General features: G+C 44.7%; 1 protein-coding gene across 5 annotated transcripts in view; it reads left to right on the top strand.

Moving 5' to 3' along the window:
* Positions 1 to 22,475, top strand: part of si:cabz01090165.1 (uncharacterized protein LOC100333421 homolog) — a 136,238-nt gene that overhangs the window by 32,406 nt on the left and 81,357 nt on the right. For all 5 annotated transcript variants that reach the window (XM_068317745.1, XM_068317742.1, XM_068317744.1 and 2 more), the window contains exon 3: positions 19,189 to 19,306. The gene's annotated coding sequence lies outside the window, so the exon portion shown is untranslated. The remainder of the gene's footprint in view (positions 1 to 19,188; positions 19,307 to 22,475) is intronic.

The following is a 22,475-nucleotide window of genomic DNA, read 5'->3' as shown; positions in this document are numbered from 1 at the left end:
CCTTATGTTCATGCCTGTTCTCTTAGTTGACTAATACTTGTGTTTTTCGTCGGTTCGTTCGTGTCGCTGTTTCTTCTTCTCTCCTGAATGTTTTTAAATGTCAGGTTTAATCTAGAGACAAGGTCAGTCCATGTTAATATTATATAACTGCTTCTACTCAACGTTTAAAACCTTCAGAGCCAGATTAATTGTTACGAGGTTTTGTTATGTCAGTGTGGGGTGGTTGGTTGGTTGGTTGGTTGATTGGTTGGTTGGTTGGTTGATTGGGTGGTTGGTTGGTTGATTAGGTGGTTGGTTGTTTGGGTGGTTGGTTGGTTGGTTGGTTGGTTGATTGGTTGGTTATTTGGGTGGTAAGTTAGTTGTTCGGTTGATTGGTTGTTTGGGTGGTTGGTTAGTTGGTTGGTTGGTTGGTTGTTTGGGTGGTTGGTTGGTTGTTCGGTTGATTGGTTGTTTGGGTGGTTGGTTGGTTGGTTATTTGGTTGATTGGTTGTTTGGGTGGTTGGTTAGTTGGTTGATTGGTTGGTTGTTTGGGTGGTTGGTTGGTTGGTTGGTTGTTTGGGTGGTTGGTTGGTTGGTTGGTTGTTTGGGTGGTTTGTTGGTTGGTTGGTTGATTGGTTGGTTGGTCTTTTTTAATATTGATGATTGATATTTATTTTTTCTGGTCATTTGCTCAGAGAAGATGGATGGATGGATGGATGGATGGATGGATGGGAGCGACATATGGAAGGACATTTTGCTTATACACTCGTCTCTCCACTTCTCTGTCTATTCATTTTTCCGGTTGCCTCTCCACTCATTTAAAGTCATCTGTCCATGTGTCCAGTTGTGTATCTCATCGTCTCTCCACTCGTCTCTCTAGTCTGTCCATCCGCTGACAGGAATCTGGCTGCTGGCTGGTAATTTCTCTCTGTCTGCTGATAGCGTCTCATCTTTTCTATCTCTGGGCCCATTTACACATCCGCACTTTACATTTAGCTCTGATAGGCTGTTATTGTCTCTGACACACACACACACACACACACACACTCGTACACACAAAGTCGTGATTGTATCCATTCTCTCGCGTGTTTTTATCTATGTTTTGGTGGTGGTGTGTTCAGATGAAGACACGACGCACGGAGAATAGCTTTACTGTTGTAACTGTGGCATTAAAAGGACTTTCATCAACATTTCATGACATTTTACGTCCAAACTGCATCATGTGACTTAGGGTCAAAGCCTTCGTGGTGCAGTTATAACAGTTTCATGGAAGCAAATGTCAAGAACACGAACAAAATGACGTGAGTTAAATGTCAGGCAAAAGTTAAGAGGAGCATTTTAATTAGCTCGCATAAATTAGCCAAACACAGGTTGTATTAATTAAAACGTCATGTGACATTGACTATCTGACACTTCATGGAAGCAGTCGTAGCGTCAATCAATGACGTGTTCACGGCTATATCCACCATATGAGGGTGTTTCCTGCTTCGTTTACTTTGACTGTCCCTAACGTTATTCACAGTTTTACTTCTAAAATGAAGATGGACATCTTTTATGACAGCAAAGTTGATCTCACAAACACACACACACACACACACACACACACACACACACACACACACACACACACACACACACACACACACACACACACACTCCAATTTCCCATCTGATTTCACTTCCACAAACGATGGTTCCATAAGACGCTAAAAACGCGGTCCCATCTAACATTTGTAGGATCTGATTGTGCCGCCGTCTTCAGCAGAAGGAATCTCTGTTGATGGGTGAAATCTGTTAGCAGGCATAAAAGTTTTAATTGAATCTGCTCACACACACACACACACACACATACACACACACACCATCTCTTCCTTACAGTATGAAGGAATTAGTAATCATTAAGCAGTGACTCAGATGTTCAGGAATTAAACGGTGTGGTGCATCAGAGCAGAGGAGCAGCAAATAGGTTTTATTATGAGGGAGGAGAGCAGGAGGCGCGCCGGTAAAACGTTAAAGCTTCCTCTTCCTCCTCCTCTTCCTCTGTGCTGAAAAAATATCATCCAAACCCCGATTAATACATGTGGACATGTGATCCGGCTTATATTTGGAATGGAAGATCGAACATTGGAAGCAGAAACGGTTCCAGCATTTAGACAAGTCCAGAAGGAACGTCAGAACAAAGTTGTGTCGATAAAGTTTTTGGGGCTGGATCAGTTTGACCAAAACAGCTGATCGGTTGGATGGCCTCCAATGTAAATCATTCAAACGGTCAATGAAAATCGTCAGCCTAGAAGCTGACAGGAAGTAAATGCCTTTTCAACAGGAAGTTTTATTTAAATTTAATAAATTAAAGCTCACAGAGAAATTAAAAGTTTAAATGCTCCCAGACAAATTCAGCTGCAGTGACGTAACTTTAATCGACCTTAAGCTGTCAACTCGAGCCTTTACAACAAATGTCTTTAAAAATAAATAGTTTTTGTTCAAAGGTGATCTGTGCATTAAAAAATGTCAAAAAATAGCACAAATTCCGACAAAATAGAAACTCACAGCCAAATCTTCTCAGACAGGAACACGCAGGGGTAAAAAAAGACAAGACACTGTGGAATTTCTCAGCCTCCGTTTTTCTGCTTGCTTTGTATTTGTAGTTGAAATATATAGCGGACAGATATCCATGAGATGAAGGAGGGGGTGGAGCCTAAATGTTGCTGAGGAGACAGGGCCCCCGCCTGCAGACATGTCATCTTATGACCTTTAAGTGTCCATTGATCAAAAAAAACAACATTCCAGCGTGTTTCAGCAATAAAATCTTGATTGTTTCCTTTGCTATCGACGCGTCTCATTGACGGATCGAGACCGGCTGAGAGCTTTCCTGCTCCTTGACCTTTGACCCTTCCCACCCCCAACTCCTCTGGAGAGGTGGTGGTGGGGGGCGGATCAATAGTGTCACATCTGCGTCTCTGGCTGGAAGCAGCCAACCGTCAGCTTGGATGTTTGTCCAGCTGCTGCCCGTTACATGTGACGCTGCTAATAGGCTTTAAACGCTAACTGACACATCTGGCATCGGCGCCGCGACATGTGACGGCAACACTGATAAAGCGCCGCGAGCTCACACACACACACACACACACAGTTGTAATAATCTGATTAATGGCTGTCTGGATACGTGTGTCTGGTTTTTTTAATTTAAATTTCCATGTGAAAATAAAAATATTTCATCTACGTTTTTTTGTTCCAGTTTGTCGACACGTGTGTAGAATTATATGCTATTGTTGTCGTTTTTATATCCCAATAAACAAACTAAGAAGTAAAGTCTGAGTGACATTTAACGGGCCGATGAGGTCATAAAAATGCTTAACAGCATCAAACAGTAAATAATTCATGATAACAAGGTGTAAACCAGGAGATTAGGTTCATCCTATGTTTATTATGCACACATTAGTTGTACAGACAGGAGCTACTAATCAGTTTAGACTTACATGTAATCAGTTACACCAACAACCCCCCCCCACCCTCCACCCCCACCCGAAACGAAAAGATGATGATGTTTCATAAAGCGGGCAGTGATGGATTGGACCTGGCGGCGGCGATAAGCAGGGCAGCGCCCAGATGATGAGCCCCTCTTTGTATAATGAGTTTTATTGACACGGGTGGCTCGCTCTGATTAGCGCCGCTAATAGACAAACAATCGTTCGGACGCCGCGTTCGGCGTTTGGTGGCGGCGACGGCGACTTGGGAGGAGGACAGAGGAGAAGCTGAGTCAGCATCTGACAAGGCGTTTCCGCTGTCCTGGCCGCTGCTTCCTACTTTCTTTCTTCTGCTTACGTTGGCAGGAAACATCAGTCCGTTGCCCCCCTCCCAGAGCATGCTGGGAAACTCGACGGGGTCTTAAATGCCGAGGCCAACGGGGAGCCTGAACCTTCTGGCATTCCAGGAAGTTTAAAAATAGCTGCTGAGCCGCAGCAGGAGGCGTTTGTGCGTTTTCACATCGATGAAGTTCACTTTCGTTTGTCGCACTTTTGGTGCAGGGCCGATGGACGGGTGACGGACGTCCACCGGTTCTCTTTGCACCTGTTACCGGCGGCGACGCTGCACGGCTGGCATTTCAAGCGGCTGACACGATGACATATTACCTCACGCCGGCGTTGGGCCCCGCCTCCTCGCCCACCACCGGCTCTACAGCAGCCATTGATTGGGGGGCCGCTGACATTTTAAGACGAGGAAGCCGCTTGCGCAGCAGGTCCCTTCACTCCTATCTCGGCGTAAATTAATTGGCTGGATAAGTTCTGGTCTCACGGCGAAAGCTGGCAAAGTGTGAAGGCGATGCGTCATCCTGACAGGCGCACGCCACACGCCTTTGACTATATATGGACGCATCCTGTGTCATGTCGAACGCACGCACCAACACCAAGGTTGAGCGTGTGACCTGTTGTCAGGGACGACGATGCTACAGAAGACATCGAAACACGACACCCGTCCTTCTTCCTTCACCCGGCCGCGGTCGCTAGAGGCGCCTGACGTGACGTCAACGTGTCTGTTCCCGGTGTGAAAACTCCATCAGGAACAGAGGAAAAGAAAAGTGTTGCTTTTTTTCAGATTGTGTGCAAAAACCTCCTCGCAAAGCTAAAGCTAACGCTAACGCTAAGCTCCTTCGTTAACGCTAACTGTCAACAACAACCTGAGTGGCGTCTTTCATTCCAAGCACCGGATTTTTCTATTTTCTAGTTTTGGAGTTTATTCTTTGAAAATCCAAGCTCAACCTTTTTACCGTGGGGTCCTTGAGGTCCTGACTGACATTATGGAGTGAAATGAAACAGAAATTCCCCAACAAACTCTTTCAATCTGCGTAATTTCCTGAAAATCTTCAGTGGAGGAGCAAAAGCGTCTTCATTTCATTCCCTTTTATTCCATATTTAATTAAAGGAGCTTCAACCAAACGGCTGCTGAGGCGTTTTCATCCATCCAGGCTGTTAACCAATCAGCTTCACCTCCTGGTTTAATTCATCAACATGACGTCTCCCTCAGAGAGAGCTGCCGTATTGAATCTATATGGAGAACATTGTGAAATGTTTATAGTCTCCTCAATAAACCAATCGGACGACATCACGCTCCTCAAACTTTTGACATGCATTATTCATACTTCTTTTCTCATTGGATAACAGTTACAGCCCCTCGGTTGTCTCTGGGGCAATAAAATGTCAAAATCAATCCCGCTTCAGTTCTAAAAGTCTATGAATCAATTAGGAGGAGGAGAGGAAGAGGAGGCGCAGCAGATGGGGGGCAGGTTGGGTGGGTGGGTGGCTGGGGGGTGGGGCGTCATATAAAAGCAGGTGACTTGGTTGAATACGGAGAAGCAGATAGGAGTCACGTGTCCCTGCGGTCACATGACAGACGACTTCCAAACTATTTGGCTTCTGATTTATCATCATCATCATCATCATCATCATCATCCTCATCCTCATCCTCATCCTCATCCTCATCCTCATCCCCACTAATTTAATCATTTGTTATTAATTTAATTAATTTATTATTAATTCAATGTTTTATTATTATTAAAAAATATTATTTAAAAATTATTATTAAAATATTATTAAATTATTATTATAATTATTATTAAAATATTATTAAATTATTATTATAATTATTATGAAAATATTATTTACTATTATTATTAATGTATTACTATTTAATCATTATTATTAATTTAATCATCATTCTAATTAATTTCCCTGATGGAACCTCCTTAAGGGATCAATAAAGTTATACTTTCTCTATTCTCTCAGCCCAGTCGCCCATTTCCTGTTTGGCTACCAGAATTCATTTCACCAGCAGAAAAATGCACGGATTCAGTTGGTGACAACAGGATGCGTGACATCATCAAACAGGAAGTTAAAGCTCTCGTCGCCACGCCGTCCAAAACCGGAAACGGCGACCCGTGGGTTTCTTTTACCGCCGCCGCTCCTGAACCAACCCGCCCTGACGGTTTGCTCCCTGCAGCTGATAACTGGCTCTATTTTCCCCGTTAAACTGGAGTAATGAGTCCGGCGGCTAAAGCGAGAGCGTTTTTCCAAATGTCACATAATTGTTAATGAGCTGTGTGGAGGCCTGACCTTCTTGTTTGCTTTGCGTTCAGCCGTGAAGAGCAGGTTTTTAATGAGTCGATGCTCCTGGAGTCTCCCGGCCGTAAAAGGTTGAGACCGGCGGACCCTCGCCGCTCCGCGCCGCCGTTAGCTCGCCGTTCATTCAGCCGATGATTGTCTTTGTGTTTCCTGGAAGCACAAAATAATCACCTCCTGCAGCGATCAATCGTTATGATGAGTGACTGCTTTTTGACTTTCAAATGTGATGTTAGGTTTTATTTATCCCTAAATGAAAAAGCTGATCAACGGCTAACCTGTTAGCCACCAGCTTTTTATCTACATAGTTCTGCACATCTGTGTGTCGCTGCACAGATTGGGGTGTAAAATTTTGTTTTCCAGCCTTTTGAAGGTTTGATGAACGAATGAATCCAGACTCTCCTCGTATCTCTGAACTCGTTTCTCCTCGGACGGTTTAAATCAGAGACCAACGCTCCTTTGTGTCGATGAAGGAGGCAAACGCCAGTTTGAAGGATGCACTTCTCTCTGTTTGTATAGGTTTGCCTCTGCTTCCAGGGTATGTCTGTGTTTAAAACGTGTGTGTGTGTGTGTGTGTGTGTGTGTGCGCGTGTGTGTGTGTGTGTGTGTGTGTGTGTGTGTACCCAGCTAAAAATAAGCCCTTTGTCTCTGGGAAGAGGAGCAGAGAGGATGAGCAGGACAACCTTCATCAGCCTGATAGCAGATAGTTTAACGTCGTCAAAGCACAGAGAAATAAATAAAGCAACTTCTTTTGTTTTCCCAGAATGCATTGCAGTTTACAGCTTTTGTCCTGCGGGGCGTTCCTGTGAAGATTTCACGTTAAATTTGACAATAAAACTGAGCGGCTCTTATTTGGTAAACTTGCTGTCTGATTGGAGCGGATTGATAAACGCCCTCATTCTGTTTGCATTCAACGGATTCTGAATGTCCAAATCAGGAGAGAAAACTGAAATATAAAGAAACAATTAGAGATAACACAGCACTGACCAATCAGATGCTTGTATTCTGCAGATGGGTTTTATATATATATACATATATATATATATATATATATATATATATATATATATATATATATATATATATATATATATATATATATATATATATATATATATATAAATGTCGTTCAGGAAGCCGAATCTCAGGTGTTGGAGGTGAACACAGAACCTCGTTAGACAACATCACTTCCTCTTCCTGTTCATTTTCCTCCCCTGTCTGACCCCGGAGCTCCTCCCGCGCCCCCCCCCCCGGCTGTCACGACCACGTGAAGGGAGAGAGAGAGAGAGGGAGATCCACGGGTGGGACGGCGGAGGTGAAACCCTTTCTGCTCTCTGGCGCCTCCGATCCATCTGTTTGTTGTTGCTGTTGACGGCGAATCGATGGCTGAACAACAGGACAGAGATGAGTGGAAAATATTCACAACCTTCATCGATCAGCAGACGGTTACGGCGGCGGCGGCGGCGCTCACGGCATCGTTTTTGTTTTAGCTTCTTTATTTAGGCTGGAGACAAGACAGGTGGGGGGGGTGATGGTGGTGGTGGTGGTGGGTAATGTGCCATGGAAAACAGTCTGTTATGAAGCAATATGAACCGTCGAGCCTCCAGCGACAGACACACACACACACACACACACACACACACACACACACACACACACACTCGGCTCAGACCGAGGCGAGGCATCAGCTCTGTGATGAATTACCTTAATGCCAAGATTGACTCGCATTCAGACGCTGCCTCTTTATCCTAATACCCCCCTCCCCTGAAATAGTCCACCTTAAATACACAGCCACAGGGGAGGGGGGTGATGAGACTCCATTTATCTTAGTGTCTTTTTGACAAACGCCCCTGGAATGGTTTTATTGTTATGATCCCAACGAGCGACGGCAGAGGATGAACCGCTGGCGTCTGGGCAGACAATGTCGCCTCGTCTCCCATCAGCCCCTGTTTACCAGTAATCAGACCCTCGTCTACCGTGTATTCACTCCTCATCCTCACTAGTCTGATGTCATCAGCGTGAAGCCTCAACCTCATTCCAGGCTCCGTGTATTTGCTGGAGTCACGATAAGAATTAAATTAAAGTTCAGGTAATTAGCCTATTCTTCACTTTCAATGAATCTGCAGCGACTCTTATTTTGTAAAGCTGCCTTGTTGTCCACTTCCTGCTGAAGACGGCGCCCAGAATCCAAACCGCTGCAATTTCAACAGGAAATCTTCCTTTTTGAGACAGTTTTATGAAATACTGCAAATAAAACAGGATAATTAAGCGCTTTAAATGTTCCTGGAGGCTCTCCTCTACATCGTTTCTCATTTGAGACCAAAAAAGAACATGAGCTCCGAGAATTATCAGCTGGAGGTATTTTCTGATTGGTACATAACTATAACTAAAACTGGAATAACAATGAAATTAAACATGGAATTAGTAGTAAAAGAAGACATGCAGTTATTAATGAATCCAAAAATCACCCTTTTATTCGTCTCTAAGAAATAATGGGGACAAAAAAAAACATCCTGGATCTTCAAACATCCCAGAAAGTTTCATAAAAAGCTATTAGATTTTTTTTTTTCTGTAAAAAAACGGGTAAAAAGAGATAGCCTGTCTGAAATGTAGATGTTTTTTTGTCCTGAAATGGACACAGAGGGATGTTTGGAAAAGAAGAGGTACGTGAGCAATGAAAGAGCCGACTACGGCGTAAATAGAGACCCAGATGAATGATGGAGGAGCCGAGATGGAAACGGACAAGAGAGTGTGGAGAGAAAAATACGAAGCGTTCGCGGGAACGGGGGGATGGATGGGAGGAAAAAAGACAGCGGATGAAAGTGAAGAGCAGAAAGAGGCCGGCTGGCTGTAAACACGCCGTTCTCTCCCACTCCTAATGGCTCCGGGGGGGCTTCTCCTCCGTGTCACGCTCCGCTGTGTTGCTGCTGTCATAATGGTGAGATGGGAACCGGAGGAGGGAGGAGTGGAGGAGCAGAGCTGCAGACAGTTTGCAGGAGTTTTATGAAGGAGCCAGATGCATTGTGGGTATTTTTTTGGAGGTGTTAATAAACAGCCTGGCAGGAAGCGGGAATTTCGGCAAACACAGAGAGACCACATCAGACGGGAAGGTGTTGCGGTTCTCCCTGGTGGGGGGCCTGGGCCTCTGGTCTTGGGTGGGTTGGGGGGGGGGGGGGGGGCGTGTGATGATGTGTGTGTTTATAGGCAGGAGGCGGAGTCTCACACAGTACACACAGAACCGATTGATTGGGAATATCAGCCCGGTCCTTCATGGTGGTACCATCCTCGGTTACCATGACAACCCCTGGGAGGATTATTCTCCTCCCGACCCAAACCCCAGCACCCAGCCATCATCAGCTCAATTCAAACCATCGCAACTTTATTTCTTTTGTGCCTCATTGGTGGTGGTTGTGGGATGGGGCGTGGCTTGGCCCCACCCTCGCGTAAACAGGGAGTGGGACTTTTTTTCATGACTTTCTGGCCCTCCCTGTGATTGGCTGTCATCCCAATGGTAAAAAAGTTTATCAGCATCCCAAGTCCAGATAGAGTGAAATTGTAGATTTGATTGTTTAGAATTCAGATTTACGAGGGTCCATCTTTGTATCGTCACACCTGTCTCTTTCCATTCTCTCTCTTTTTATTCTGACAGTTTTGTCAAATATTTTCAGTTCAGCAGAACGCTGCGGCGGCGTTGCAGAAGCTCAGATCCACTTGTCCGAGCTGATTCTAAGATGTGAAGCAATGAAGACGAGTCTCACGCTCTTCCTCTCATCCTGCTCGCCTCTTGTCTGATCCTCTTTATGAAGGATCTGTAGCACATCGACGCCACGAGGGACGACGTTCAAGAGGAACATCTGAACCTCGCTGCCTCCCCGGCTCGGATCTGACGGCCCTCTGGTTCCGCTCTCTGCACCGGATCAGAGGTTTTCACATGAGCTCATGTTTCATCCAGATCAGATCTCAGATAATGAACGAGTAACGCAACAAACGTCGACGTGGCGAAGGACACTGTATTGATTATTTCTTCGTCTATACATCTAGAAAATCTAAATGGAGAGAGAGGGAGAGATGAGAGGATAGAGAGATGCTGCTTTATCATGTTTTGGGTTTGTGGTACCGCCACCTGCTGGTCTGGAGTGGCATGACTTGTGACCGATATGGCGACTTTGTCAGCTTTGTTTATGATGTCCCCATGGCGACGGCTTGCCACATCCGTCCTGTTGCTGAAATGACTTGCTGTTCAGGCCGAGTCTGAAGGTCATTTTCTTATTTTTACAGCAGCGCTCCGTGTCAAACACGTCTGGTTTAATCAGAACCGGCCTCAACAACACGGACGTTCGACAGAATGGTTTGTTGTTCAGCGCTGGGCCCTTCAGGTCAATGCAGCACAACGTCGACATTGGCATTCACCATTAATGGAAACACGTTTCGTTAGGACGGTGGTCTCAGTGCAGGTTGTTCTGAAGTCGGGGGTCGGGCCGGACTGAATCCAGCATCTCATTAGAGTAGCCGTCCCTCCGGACTTTAAATGGAGTTTACTTTGTGGACAGAACCTGGCAGTGAAGCAGCGTGGCGCCGCTCTGGTGGGAGATAATGATCTCGCTCTTCAACATCAAACATCTCATGTGAGTTTTAGCCCTTTGTTAATAAAGCGCTTCCCAAATAGCATCCAAACCAAAGGAGGCGGCGCACGGAGCAGAGTGTTTCTGAGTGTGCCACTGATGAAACAGATTAGGAAGCTTTATTTCTGCTGGGACAACTCTTTATTTTGGACTTTTTCTTTGTTGGGTCATCCTACAGGTGAACTGTAGACCAGCACAATGATGAATCAGGATGAATTAAGAAGTAATTCTGATGGTAATTAATGTCTAAATAATAATAGCCTGGTTTATTTCTTCTGTCTCTTGAAGAAAAAAATCACAAAGAATGATTTTTGTTGCGTTAAGGAAACTTTTTGCAGTGGATCTGTTTGAAGGGGAGGAGTCAACAGGAAAACCCATTAGCCAATGGAGTTGAATCTCTTAATTTCTGATTGAAAGCTATCATAAGTATGAATATTTAGCACAAACCTTTCAGTCTCAGAGCATCATCCCAACCAATGCATCCTGGGAGAACAACGATACACTTTTTTTTTTTTTTACCTCGCAGTGTTTTTGTAAGGAAACATGTTTGAAACAAAAGGGAAAAAACAGCAGAAAAAAATAAACTGAATAAGTTGGAGAAAGCACTGAACATTTGGTGCGATGCTAAGCTTAATAGCGCTAACCTCCCTGCTTACCCCCCCCCCTCTCCATCCATCCATCACCTGAAAGCCTCGCCAGCCCACAACTGCAGCGACGACACACTTTCACATTTGATCTCCAATAATGAGGACCACCTACACACCTGCACACACACACACACACACACACACACACACACACACACACACAGCACTAATAACGAGAACAAGCTGCTGTGTATCATCTGGATTAGAGGCGCTGAGATGACAGGTAAATGGAGCGCGAGCGCCGGCGATGGAGAGGAGAGCTGGAGGCTAACGCTCGCCGTTGTGTTCCTCCTGTCATTTAAACACCCTGAACAAATGGGAGGAGGAGGTGCAGGTGGATCTGGGTGGTGTCATCCTGCGCTCTGATTGGAGCGAGGCGAATGCCAGAGAAGAATCAGTCGTCTAGCGGAGCCGACAGCCCAACAACGAGCATCTCCTCCTGATGAATCCGGGCTGTGAGGAGTCGGCCTCACTCCTCGTCTTCATCACCGAGGTTCTCCTGACAGCAGCTGGCAGCTTGTTTGGTCTCTGCAGAGATGAAATGAAGAGGATGGTGCAAACTTTCTTCACGTCAGCCTAGCTGTGTAGTTCCAGCTTTGGCATTATATCATTTCATCATGTTTGTGCGTTTCATGCCAGCATCAACACACATTTCTTTCCTGCTGGGAATCAGATCTGATTCCTGGTTTGCTCAGGCGTCACTTGAAAACGCGGAAGCGTTGGAGTTCTATTCAAGCTTGTTGCTGCTGCCGTTCTGGAAGGAGATTTAGAAGTAAAGTCATCACACGTTGTGTCTTCCTGTGCTTCTAGATTAGCATTAAAATGCCTTCATTGCAGTTGAAGGTGGAAGTGATTCCTGTAAACAGACTGAAACCGGGTAAATATTGAACGGCTCCATCAGTGGAGGAAATGAAATGATTACTGCACCAGTAAAAGCTGCGAGAGAAGAATCTCGGGTATTTATAGTAGCCGATGTTGTTGGAGATGGATGCTAGCTGGCTCAACTGCATTCAGTGCATGTTTGGCGGAGGCTACTATTAGCTGCACCGCTAACCGTCGAACAATTACTGTACGCTATCTTTACATCAGGGAACAATGTAAACCGCATTAATATGCAATTGCATGCAGTAACATGGAATTAGAAGTTCTTTAGAAACCTCTGGAGGACATCAGAGGGAAATCCAGAATGTCTGATCCAGTTTTTTGTGGAACCGAGGCCATGTCCTCCATCTCTGCTGCTCCGTTCTGAACTTTTAGCATGTATTAATTGGTTGGAATGTTTGCTTTCTATTTTTACAGGAAGAAAAAAGTCATATTTGCTAAACAAACACAATAGAATCGGGGTTTTTTTTACATCTATCGTTAGATACCCTCACGACACCGCCACCGTGGATGTGATGCACAAACCAAATGACTTACAGACGTGAATGGGCCGCCTGTGGAGTGCCTTACATCCTGTTTCTGGAACAGAACAAATCCAATTAGAGTCTGTATGGATTAAACAGCATATCTCTGACTGACAGCTGCACCAGCCATGTTCACGGGATGAAAAGGTGCGTTTTTGTCCCTGATGGCCGTGTGACAGGAATTTATATCGTAAAATAGAAACTTAATTTCCTCTCTGTCTTTTCAATGATCCGATTTTGTTCCTGCCTTTAGTTTCATGTTGACGGGGCTGGAGTTCTTTACTTCTTTTATGGAAGTTTTTGATTTTTGGTGTTGTTACAGTTGACTTGGGTTGAACATCACGGTCGTGTCCTGCCTCCATCCAATGGGATGGAGTCCTCAGGCGGCGTCTGTGGCCTCCCAGCGAGGCGAAACACTCGCCGTAACGAGACGTGGAGTCGTTTTAGCTGCTGTTGTGTTTCCCCTTTAACTACACTAACAGACGCAGCGTGCGGCAGCACTAACGTGACCCACCCAGCTCACACCTCCACCATCTGTCGTCCTTTTCTGTCCTTCCTCCGTCTCTTCTCCTTCTGTCTCCTCATCCGTATCTTTCCTTCTTCTCCAGCTGAGCTCTATCTGCCCGAGCCTGGAGTTAGCTGTGCTAACATTGTTTGCGGTACAGTTGGAGACTGCCACACACACACAGACACAGACACACACACACACACACACACACACACACACACACACACACACACACACACACACACACACACACACACACACACACACACACACACACACACACAGTATTGCCTCTATCTGTCTGGACCGATAAGAGACGGCTGAGAGAAATCAGAGTGTGTTTTTCTGTGTGTGTTTTATGAGTGTGTGAATGCAGCTTTGAGACACTTCACACGTTTGTGTGTTTGATGCTATGTTTAGTTTTGTGTGTGTGTGTGTGTGTGTGTGTGTGTGTGTGTGTGTGTTTGTGTGTGTTTGCACATGGATTTACCCAGGAGGGGTAGATAGATGGCTGCCTGGCGACACCGGCCTCTGCTGGGAGACGGGTGGGGTTGACTCGCCACCAAATGACTTTCCAGAGAGCAGAGCTTAAGATAGCTCCACACTGATCTGGTGAAACTCATGGGGGAGGGATGGAGAGATGATGGAGAAATGATGGGAGGGAGGTCTGAGTATAAGAAGGGATGGGGAACAGAAAGACCAGTGAGGAATATAGAGGTGGGAGAACTGGAAAAGGGGGATGGAGTGGAGGGAGGAAGCTGATGGAGACCAATCGTGTAGAACCAAGAGTCGAACTCGGATCCCAGTGATGATGAAGATAAGGATGTTGATGAAGGCGTAGCCCCCCACCCCACCCACCCCCTCAATTGATTACACATTGAAGTTTTTCTCAGGAAACAATTATTTAAATCATAAAGTAAAAAATAAATCAGAACCCTAAATAATAAAGATCATGAAATGGAGCTCAAACTTATCGATTACAATGAAATGTTTGTGTGACTCCATTGTGAATTTACCTCATCTCACACATGCGCGCGCACCCACACACACACACACACACACACACACACACACACACACACACACACACACACACACACACACACACTACTATAAGTAAACCGTTTGACACTGACAAAGATAAATGACAAGCAAACACAAACTCATTCTATCTTACACACACCTCCATGTACACACAGTCTTTTTTCTTTCAGCAACACACACACACACACACACACACACACACACACACACACACACACACACACACACACACACTTGGTGACAGACACTGACAGATGGCAGCTCCTCAGATTGAATGCGGTGACACTTTACGCGTCGTCTCCACGGTGATGGGCGTTGCCGGTGGAAACCATTTGGTGGCTTAAAGTGAGATTGAGTTTCCTCCTCTTTGCTTTGACACACAACAAGAAGCTGGCAATCAAACCCCGACAGGATCAAACCGTCGAGCGTCGCAGGACAGACAGACGGAGGATGGATGACCCCCGCCAGGACACGTCAGAGGAGATAGGAGGTTAGGGGATAGAAGGTGAGGAGATAGGAGGCGAAGGGATAGAAGGTGAGGAGATAGGAGGCGAGGTGAAGGAGGCACCTTAGGTGGCACTGTGGCTGGAAATCAGGAAACAGGAAACAATTTGAGGAGGCTGGGAACCACTTCCTATTCAGCTCTGAAGAGGAAGTGGTTGTTTAGTGATTATTATTATTGTTGTTGTTATTATTATTATTATTTTTATTTATTTATTTATTATCATGGTAACGTGCTGTGGTTGTTTGTCAACACACTCAACTCAACTCATATCACAACAAGTTGTCCTGATTCCAGAAGGTTGTGTGTTTGAGTCCTGACCCGTGGACGCGGATCTGGATTCCTGCCGGTTCTCCGGGTTTTCCCTGAGGCCCAAGAACGTGGATGAGTGAGAATACCTTTAGAGAAAACATTTCTTTTTGTTCCAGATTCTAAGATTCTCAGGGAGGAGAGTCTACGAAACCTTCTGCATGTAAGATCCGTGATGGAGCGGTAATGTCTTCTGTCCCAGCGGAGTCTCCAGCTGCTGGGTAACACTGAGGTGTAACCGTGGTCGGATTGACACCCCAACATTCTGATGGTTGCGTGAGGCAGTCTTGAGAGCAACGCCTGATGTGCGTCTTCTCAGAGACTGCTATTATCACATCTCCATGGTGCGATGTGAGGGTAATCGACCTCGGTGTTGTTGTTCACAGCTGTTAGCGCTGACATTGTAATAGAGGAGTGTGGCCAGAACATGTTGGACGGGACAGCGGCGATAACGGGTCTGCATCAAGACCGCATCAAGACGCGTTGGGTTTTTGTGTGATTTGATTGGCTGTCCTTCTGCAACGGGCCAAGATGAAAACTATCATCGAGATGCTGATGAAAACAGAGCGAGTCACGTTAACGCTCTAGTTCCTGCATGGATCCAAAACGCTTAAGGCTAGCTGGTTCCACACAGACGTGCCGGCGTTGGCGTTCTTTTTTTTTTAATCTCCCATCACATGGGTAAAAAAAAAAAAAAAAAAAGCTCCAAAACTGTGAAAGCATTTCCTGAAATTCCATGCCGTGCTTCAAGTAATCAGATCACACGATAGATGGTGCAGATAGACGAGGCAAAGCAGGTGAGGCTTCACGATTAGCCGCTAAGCTAAACCTGGAGTGAGCTCCGCTGTAGAGGAAATATCCCATGGTGCATCACATCTGCCTCTGCTGGTTGAGTAATCATCATTTTATTAAAGGCTGTGGTTTGCTAAATTAAAAAACGGCAGGACGCACCCTCACACCTTACTAGTATTATTATTATTCAATAATTTGAGCCAGCAGCGCTACGCTAAGGACGCTAAAAGAAAAATAACATGACATTTTATGATTATGTCTTATTAAACATTATTATTATTCCAATCCTTTAACTCCATGAGAAGCGATGTCATCCGTGTGGTTTGACACGGATGACATCCCCCGTAATGTGACGGGATTTTAGGTCAAGGCCGCAGCTCCCAGCTGGCGTCGCGCCACGCATGGTTTTCCCTCCCCCTCCCCAGACGTCCAATCCAAACCCATGTCTTCATCGTGCTTGGGTTGGGCGCTCGCGGTGTCACAGCTGGACATTCTGGAAGCGTTCTTCCCTCCATCCTCCTGCCAGCTCCAGCTCAGAAGTGACACTCGCGTTCTGCCGAGCTGAAGCTGAACACAACCACTTTTTTTGGCAGGTGGATATTTATGTCAGGGAATGGAAGGCATTGGAAAGAAAGTTGCAAATATAACCGATAATAATCACAGATAAATGTGACTCTAAACGGCGTAGAGATCGGCTCCTGCTGCTTCTCCCTTCCTCAGTCTTTAGCTAATCTTTTCTCATGTAGCTCAAAGCCGTGCTACTGCTAATCTCTTAGCCCGCAGCATTAGCCCATGCTAAGGCTAATCCCTTTTTGTGTCGCGGCGGGCCGTACTAGCTCTAATCCGCTGTTGTGTAGCCATGCTAATGCTAATCCAAATGTCAGTCAAAGGAGCGTTGGCCACCGGGGGGAGGCAAGAGGAGGCGCAGGGAGACACCTGATCGCTCCTCCGGTCGGTTCTCACGAGTTTCACACACTTTTATTTCTTTCTGCTTTTTACGTGTGTTTACATGTTAGGTTAGCCATCGATAAACGACTAAACATGTTTTGGGGTCTGATAGACGTCACTAATAAGAAGTCAACAACAAGAATACGCCAGTCAGATACATCAGCACGAGAAGTTTCTCATTTAAAGACAATAAGATACGTTGACGCTACAGTGAGCTAATGATTTCACTCAACGCCCCGCTCCCAACACGATCTGATTGGTCACACGTGACAAGAATTACTATCGCCAGTAACACCATGTATAAAAAAAAAAATTTTTAAAAAAGGATTGCTGACATCCTTTTTACTTCAACACACTACTGGAGTAAATCAAGTCGATCTAAATGTGTGTGTGTGTGTTTTTTAATTATGCTAAGAAGTTATTTTTATCAACGCGGGAAGTTTCCACGTACATTTGGATTAACGGCTTATTTCGCTCCTTCCTCATCCTCCTTCCTCTTCTTCTCCTCCTTCATGCTGTTCTCTGCTTGTTTTTGTTGCCGCTGTGCTTTTTTTCACTATGCTGTGTTTTAAACTCATTTTATTATCTATCCCAGTCGTACCTTATCATCCATTCTTCCTCATATTCCTCTTTTTGTTTTGAAGCTGCAGTCATTACAGCCGGACATTTATCTCTGTCACACAAATGTTGTTTCCGCCGCCGTCGTCCGTTTTGGCAGCTTTTTATCACCTTGTTTAATTACCTTATTTGCATCTTTTATGGTGAGACATAATAAATTATAGAAAATAAACAGGAGAGCATCCCTGCAGGCCTGGAAGACGTTACAAGTTTTACACATTTAGAAAATGGGTTTTGTTCAAGTCAAAACACACAACAGAAGGAGACAACGCGTTAAACCGATGCGGAGAATGTGAAGTGACTCCGCCCACACCAAATCAAAGGTAAAGAAAAGCGTCGTCCTTCCGGCGCCTTGTTGGCGCAGCGTGAACATATGTCATCAGTCTTTTTTTTTTATTGCATTCCAGGAGTATTTCTGTGCAGAAACGTACTAGTTTATTGGTTTGCTGTCGCCTCGCCGTCCTTCGCCAGCCTCACTTAACGGTTTCCCAGCATTCTTAGAACGCCTCAGGAGGACATCGTGAACAATCAGCTGCGGGTCACGATGTGTAGGAGGACGGAGAGAGGAGTCTGTCTCCGCTTAAAACTTTTTCCTCTTCTTCAGGCTGCAGAACATTTCTTCTTCTTTCTGCTATGATGGACTTTTTTTTTTTCTGGTTTGTCTGCTGGATGTTGGAGGGAACGGAGCTTCATCACCTACGCATCTGTGGCGGATGATTCATCACAAACAGATGACAAAGACGTGATGCTGAGAAGGACTGATGCTAACAGAAGTTAGCGCTCTGATGCTATCTGGTGATCTGTCTCACAAAAGCTTCCATACCAGAAAACAAAACAAAAAACAAGCGCTTCCATCAGCGGGTTTCCCTCCAGCGGACCACCTCCTCCCTCCTCTTCCTCCATCCTTCCTCCTTCCTCTTCCTCCTACCTCCTTCCTCCTGCAGCACCTCAGTAAAACATCTTCACTCCATTCACATGGCTGAATGAACGTCTCCGTGTCGGCTCGCCAGCGCTGTCAGCTTAAATCATCCTGTTTCACAGTGTCGCTTAATTTTCAAAGGAAATAAGTTAAAATCTAACGCCCCCACCCCCACCCCCACCCCCTCCACACACACACACACACACACACACACACACACACACACACACACACACACACACACACACACACACACACACACACACACACACACACACACACACACTCCATCCATCTTTTATTTGATTTGCTGGACATACAGAGGAAAACGGTGTTCTTTCCCTTCTCTTTGTACGGCTGATCGGAATCTTTGTCGTATGATTTTTAAAGTCTGTGAGGAAGTCCGAAGGATGCAAAATGACCTTTAACCCTAGCGCCTCTTCATATTAGCCATATTAGTCGCCAAACACTCCAGAGGCAGATTAGTCACCCATATTTTTATTCACACATTTTACATCTACATAAAATTCCCAGAGATCCCACCGGCTGTTGATTTCCTCTTCCTCCTCTGTGTGTCTCCTGCTGTGGACCGTTCAATGGGGGGCGGGAAGCAATGAATGGGGGGTAAGGGAGGGAGGGAAGCTGTCGACGGGAGCGACAGACGACAGAAGAGACTTCAGGAATACTAATGAATTCATGCTGAAACACGTTGATACTTCTTTTCTGATCTCCTTCCTCCTCCTCCTCCTCCTTCTTCTCCTCTTCCTCTGCTCCTCTGCAGGTAGGATGGTGTCCTTGTTATCTTGTCATCCTGTTGTAACCCCGAGGCCGCTGATGTGACTGGAATGAGAATTCACTACAGAGCTCCATCCGAGGACTCCCTGCTCCCTGATCCTCAGGTAGGTCGCTCCCAGTGTGTGGAGGCATTATGAGCAGGAAACACCTGATTGGTGTGTGTCATGTGACCAGGTGAAGCTTGTCAGTCTTACCTGGTCGTGGCATTAATATAGGCCACTGTGATTGGTTGCTGCTCAGCGGTGACGTGGTTACACCTGATAGGATGCTCACATACTTCTTCTTCTTCTTCTCACGTCGATAAGAAGCTGTGCTGTCAGAGTTTTTGACACCTGAGAGGAAAAACTTTTTCTTTTGTCGCCGTAATGAATTTTGTGAGGAGTTTACAGTTCAGGTGTTTTACCTGATGAGATCAGCTCTCGGAGGGATGGGGTGGGGGGGGCAGACTGGGGGTGACTGACGTGTACACGGAGCAATTTGGGAAACAATTTTCTCTAAAACAACTCGATTTTTTTTATGCATGCATCAATTTGGAGCTGTTTGCTATCGGATCGCTGCGCAGGGATTTGACGATCAGGCAGTCGATCAATGGAAAGGATAAAAACGTACTAATTTGATCCATTTTTAAAAAAAAATTATTTCAAATTGATTATTAATTTTATCCATTCCTTTTATTTATTTTAAATTAATTATTTTTATGTATTTATAAATAAACTATATAATTTATAAATAAATAATACATAAATAAATTCGTTTTTTAATAAATGTATTACTTTTATTTATTAAAAAATAAATAAATTATAAATGATTTATAAATAAATTTATTTTATTTATTTTTAATTAATTAATTTTGTTCCATTCCTTCGGCACGTTTTCCTTATTTCTTGGTGTTTTCCGTCGTGACCTTGCGCTGACCCCCGACCCTCTGAGGATCTACGGCGTATGATCCCGAGCCGCTTCTCAAACCAAAGCATCCAGGTTTAGCCTCATTTAGCTAACTTACCCAGAGCGATTCACAACGGAGGCATCAGCATAAGCCGAAATAAGCCTCAAGTCCTGCAGCCGCACGCTGTAAACGTCCAGGAAGAACCGCCATAAGAGGATTGTGGGGGTCAGAGCGCGGACAAAAGATTGAATAATAAACTCTCCTGTGTTCATAGAAGAAAAAAAAAACGCATCAGGGCGTGAAATGAGCAGGAAAAGGGATTCAGGGTGGAAAAGCCTCTGGTTTTCAGTGTTTAAATGGGTTCATGTGGTCAAACCACCCCACCCCACCCCCAGAAAAACACGTACTGCCCTTTAATTTAATAAAGACTTAATTTAGTGATCAGACAGTCGTTCACATCCTTTTTGATGTTCTCCGTCATCTGATTGGTCGACACACAGCTGCAGGTTCTGCAGGTTTAACACAATCCGCGTCTTATTATGGGATGTGTGTGAACTGACCTGTCAGCGGGTGACCAGATCACCAATGGGGCGCCGTGAAGAACGTTCAACGGTCCAACAAACGCTCCTCTTACTCTCCTGTAACGTCTGGGATGATCCCAGCAAAAAGTTGCTGACATCAGCGTTCTGGTGGGAAAACGATGACACCGGCTTCATCGACGGGGGGCGTGGCGGGATTCCTCCGGGGGTTACAGTCCACGAGACTGAGTCTTTACGTGATTCACATCTCCGACCGCTGACGATTGCAGTCCTTCATCACTTAGATGGTGGATTTTATCTTCATCAGATGAAATGAAGCGACGGACCTCTGACTCCTTTTCATCCCCGACTTCTTTCCTTTTCCTCTAATGATAGATAACGGATCTAGACCGTCATCAGTTTCCAAGACAATGAATATATATTCTGTATATATATAACAGACTTCACTTCTTTTCAAGGAACAAAAAAAAAAAAAAGATCATATGATTTTTTTTTTCTTTTTCATTGTTTTTGTTTCCTGAACGTCCAGAAAATTCAGATTTATCAAAATAAGAGTCCTATTTTAGAGACGTGTCCTTCAAAACATCTGAAACATCTGGGGGCAGGCTCTCACTGGTCTCCATGGTTACATGTTTGGGCTTGAATATGTATGAGGATATTGTTAAAGGAGGTCATCTGAGCCGTACTGTATACGGTGAGTCAACAGCAGGTCAGAGGTCAGAGGACTCACGCCACTCCCTCCGCCATGAGAATGATTCACCCATTAAACCACCAAAGGTCACATTCTGACACCTCCAAGACTGATGGAGGACTGATGCTCTCTGTTTCATCCTCCCACTCTTTCAGCTATGCATCCTGACTGTTCTTCTTCTCCTCTCATATGTAGAAATGTTGTTTACCGTCTTTAGACGCCCGGATCTCTTCCTGTTTCTCACTCATTGTGGAAAGAAAGGAAGACAGGAAGTAGTGATTTGTGAAAAGAAAGAGGGAGAACGGAACGACAGCATGCCGTCATGAATCACTCAAATTACTCCTCTGTTCCTCTGAGATCATTTCACGTGATGCTAAAATCACACTGACCAATCAGGATGCAGCATCAGCATCTAATTTGAATAGGTTCACCTCATTAAATCAAATATCTTGAACTCTTTTGGTGAAAATTTTTTCATCTACTTAATATTTATAATCAATTTACAATGATTTTTTTTTTTAAAGATCAGGTCCATTTGTGATGAGTTTTTGTCATTCATTCTATACAGATAATGATCTCTCATCAATTGGTCCATTGAGGAGGAAGAAGAACTCATCCTCCTCATCCTAAATAAACCTGCTGCAGCTGGATTGAATGATTTTAATGCTAAATCTTCTCTGGGTGCATAAAGTTCTTCATTCTGGACATTTAATTTGTGTAAAAAACCTAAAATCCCTAAAAAAATATACCATTTGTGCCAACATAAAATATGAAGAACTAAATTCATTCTCAGGCTGAAACTCCAGAAAGTTTCACTGTTTTAAAAAATAAATTAATGACTTAATTTGTCGCCAAAATTCCTGCCAATTAATTCTGTAGATGATTCAAGAACTTTAATGTATTTTATCCACATTAAATTTGCATTCTCTTCCACCCATTCCATTTTTCTGTCATTATATGTCTGGCATCGGGTTAATATACATTCATATTTTATGTCTCATATCAATTTTTAATATTTGTTTTCCCTGGTGAGCGGATCGGCCTTCTGTGCCGCGTGGCTTCAGGCTCAGCCAAGCCATGAACGTGGATGACTTCTCTGCAACGTGGGCAAAAGTTACAAAATATTAAACACAGATAGAGAGGAGAGGACGCCTCTT

Source organism: Antennarius striatus, chromosome 6, assembly GCF_040054535.1.
Source record: "Antennarius striatus isolate MH-2024 chromosome 6, ASM4005453v1, whole genome shotgun sequence".
NCBI classification, from domain to species: domain Eukaryota; kingdom Metazoa; phylum Chordata; class Actinopteri; order Lophiiformes; family Antennariidae; genus Antennarius; species Antennarius striatus.
The sequence above is the reverse complement of the archived record's forward strand: the minus strand, read 5'-3'. Positions and strand labels throughout refer to the sequence as shown.